General features: G+C 41.2%; 1 non-coding gene across 1 annotated transcript; it reads left to right on the top strand.

The window, feature by feature from the left end:
• The first annotated feature begins 3542 nt into the window (after positions 1-3542).
• Positions 3543-3617, top strand: TRNAR-UCU (transfer RNA arginine (anticodon UCU)). The gene has a single exon. It is a non-coding gene; the product is annotated as a tRNA-Arg (tRNA).
• The last annotated feature ends 236 nt before the right edge of the window (positions 3618-3853 follow it).

Here is a 3853-nt window from a genome sequence, read left to right as displayed (position 1 = left end):
TCTTGGTGCCGTATACAGGCCCCTAACTCGTCGGTTAGGTACATGTACCCTCACTAAAAAAAGCAGATGGATAAAGCAATGTTAACCCGTGATAGTAACCTGCCGAATGTCGACTGGAGCACATTCCTGTAACGCTCCACCACAAATATTCGTCGTGAAATCATTGATATTGCTATAGCTTTTGGTGGATTACAGGTAGGTAAGCATTTCACTAGAAGCGACAAAGATTCCTATGCAGTTATCTGTCCATTTATTGTAGGTGCAAATGTACAAGATGACGTCTCATGTATGGTCACAGACGGCATTTAAGTTCAACAAGCAGTAGTATTGTCGTTGGAATGTTCCCCTCGCAGTAAAAATGATAAGATTCAGTGTTACCCGAATTTTTCGCCTGCAGATGACGCGTCTGTAATTGATACGCGAGCATTTCATCTGGATAACATTAAATAAAACACTGCCAGCATGTACGATGTGTTGCTTTTATTTAAAGGCATTATATTCAACTGTCTGCCACAGTTTGTTCTAAAGGTTGTGAAGATTGTGGCAGGTCGGAATCCCTGGAACTCTCGCGAGGCCTTGCTCAAGCAACCCAAGCTTAAGCGGATTCAAACTTGCGCAAACCTGAAAACTTGAACAAATAATGAAAGGGTCATTGAGGAAGCGTCAAATAATTTAAAAGAAGTGATAATAAATGACAAACGGAATTGCTTTAATGGACATCTTCCTAGTTTTATGAAAACGTCTCCATGGAGTTTCTGGAGGACGATGACTCATTCTTCTTCCCTTTCCGATATGTCCATAATAGGCGGTAATAAGGTCCACGATGAGCAGGTTGTATGTGCTGCATTTAACAATCATTTTAGTTTTCTATTCACAAAGGATGAAGGTTGTCTGCCTTGTTTTTACATGGATGGGCCTTCAATTCCTGATTGTTATTTCTGAGCATGGTATATGTCACTTGCTGTTAAAAATTGCCAAAAAGAAAACCCCTGTTCAGGTGGTATGCCAAATGCCTTCTTAAAACGCTTGGCCAAGCGATATCCTTGAAAATATTGTTTAGTAAATCGCTTCAGGATGGCACGCTTCCGGATGACTCGAAAACAGCACTAATAAAACTCTTACATAAATAAGGAAACAAGAATTGCATAAAAAATATCGACCAATTTCTCTGACTTGGACAACATACAATATTTTCGAACACCTAATCTATAAGCATGTAATCGTTTTTTTTTTTGATGAGCATTGCGTCTTGACGAACGCTCAACATGAATTTCTGCAGGGCTTTACCACAGACACTCAATTACTAGAATATATTCAAGATTTTGCAAAACAATAAATAGTACAAAAGAAAGCGACGCTATGTTCATGGATTTAAGTAAAGCATTCGACAATGTAACCCACTGCTAATTACCTTACAAATTAAGTTTTTTACTCACAAAAATAAGCTACTAAAATGAGTACAAGCATGCCCAACCAACAGCTCCCCATAAGTTAGGATAAACGACACTTCCTCCAACTTATTACCTGTCGCTTGTGGCGTTCCCCAGGGATCCGTGCTGGGTCCTCTGTTATTCTTGCTTTATATAAATGATATTGGCACTAATGTATCTGGCAAAATTAAAGTTTACATGGGTGACTGCACACTATACGATGAAATTGCCTTACCGGAAGATCAAGTCATGCTAAATAGCGACTTTGGCAAAATAATTCGAAGATGCCATCAATGGTAAATGTCTGTTAACTATGAAAAGACCGTCTGTGTGATAATAACACGAACGGAAAAGCCCCTTCTCTTTTACTATTTTCCCCGGAACACTTATATTTCTGAGGTATCTCACTATACATATCTCGGCCATACACATATCTCACAATCTCCCCTGCTGAAAGCATATCATACAATAGTTCGTCCTACTTTAAAATATGCAATGATCATTCGGGACCCCTACACAAAAATAAATATAGAAAAATTAGAAAGAATTCAAATGAAAGCTTTCCGATTTATCTACAATTCTTATGGTCCAATTTGTATAACAGTTCTCCTTAAACGTTGTGCCTTCTCTTCGATTAGAGAACGAATCGTGCTTCCCGATTAAAATTCTTTCTTCAGCTAATGAGTGGCCACTATTATACTGATACCTCGCACATCTTAACACCCTTAACTGGTTAAGCTACTCGTCATAAACAGTCTCGAACAGGAAACCCATTAACACTGCATAGCAATTGCTTCAAATGTTCTTATCTTACAAGAACAATAGTTGATTGAAATAAACGTCCTGATGAAGTCATTACACTAAATTCTTTATCCAGTTTTCAGGCGCACAAACATTCTTGGCTCAATCGCACATCTTTTCGTTGTTCCTTTTTTCATGCAATCTGTCCTTTTTGCATGTTGAATTGAAGCATCGGCATCATTGCTTGAATAGTATGTTTGTATGAATGTACTTGCATTTTCCCACCCTGCTAAGATCTTGTAAAAGATCCCAGTATCTGTGAATAAATTGTCTGAAGAAATAAATAAGATGGGAGGAGGCAAAAAGAAATAGAAACCTATCGACTCGCGTCTATAGACAGACTCTAGACTATGTATCAACAGAAGAACAAATCTATAGAAAGGCAGAGTCGTCTATAGAGAGACTCTAGACTTTGTGTTAATAGAAGAACAAATCTATAGAAAGGCAGAGTCGTCTATAAGAAGTGTGTTGATTTCTATAGAGAGAACTCTTTTTTTTTAAGGGATGGTAGTAACGGGAGTAAGGATTTTTTTACGGCACGCCGGCCCCTTCTATAGTGCTGCAACAACATTGAAATCAGTTGATAGGCTGCTTCTTTTATGCGAAAGGCTGGGGACGTCCCTCCACACGTCGAAAGCTGCCGTCTGCGTGGCAGCTTGCGAAACAGTAATCTTTACCGGGAAACGTATGCGGGGGGCTCTACGTGCTTGGTATTGTTGTCAGGAGTGCCTTATACTCAATTAAGTGGTTCGGATGATGTTTGTATACTTGTTCTTTATTGAAACGTTCGCTGTTTGATTTGTTGTGTGCTTGATTTCAAATTATGCATGTACGGTTCGTTTTACTTAGCTGACTAATTAAAGATTCTGCCTTAAGGGGGCACGAAGCATTGCTCCCGGCCCTACACCGCCGCCGCGATCGGCCAACATTTTTGCTGCCGGATGCGGACACAGAAAATGCAGACGAATTAGAGTTTACCAGATTCGCTGTAATTATGTACGACGATTACGATATTCTCTAATGCGAAATTTGAGCTCAGCAGTATACGAGTTTTCGATTCGCGATATGCTGAGACAAAGAACTTGAGACCGAAATCACCTCACCAAGTGACAGTGGGCCAGCGCCGTCAGCGCCTTCGCAGAGGGAGGGGCAGTATGGGAACGGTGCCATGACGAGCCGCATCGGAATCAGCTGCGGAAGAAGACGACGAAGGAGGCAGCAGTGGCACGAGCACGTTCACGCGGTTGCGCCGAGGGGCGGCGACGCTCTGGCCAGGATTGGCCAACTAAGTGCTGCAGTCTCAGCGTGAGAGCCGCCGTAGCCCAATGGACAAGGCATCGGTATTCTAAACCGAGGATTGCGGGTTCGAGTCCCGCCGGCGTTGCACTTATTTTGCGTTCGGGCTTCTCGTTTTTTTTCATCTTTAATCGTCATCTGCGCCACTTAAAATTTTTAGTGAAGGAAAGCACAAATAAGAGCAGATGCCGTCTCTTACTTTTGCTACAGCCGAAATGTTGATGAAGCCTTCTACATGGCTCCTTCGGTTCTTATGTGTCCTTTGTACTGGAAGTCTCACATTTTAAAGCTTATTTTTGTACTGAATTTTTGTCATCTGCGTCGCC

This window comes from Dermacentor variabilis, unplaced genomic scaffold, assembly GCF_050947875.1.
Source record: "Dermacentor variabilis isolate Ectoservices unplaced genomic scaffold, ASM5094787v1 scaffold_13, whole genome shotgun sequence".
NCBI classification, from domain to species: domain Eukaryota; kingdom Metazoa; phylum Arthropoda; class Arachnida; order Ixodida; family Ixodidae; genus Dermacentor; species Dermacentor variabilis.
The sequence above is the reverse complement of the archived record's forward strand: the minus strand, read 5'-3'. Positions and strand labels throughout refer to the sequence as shown.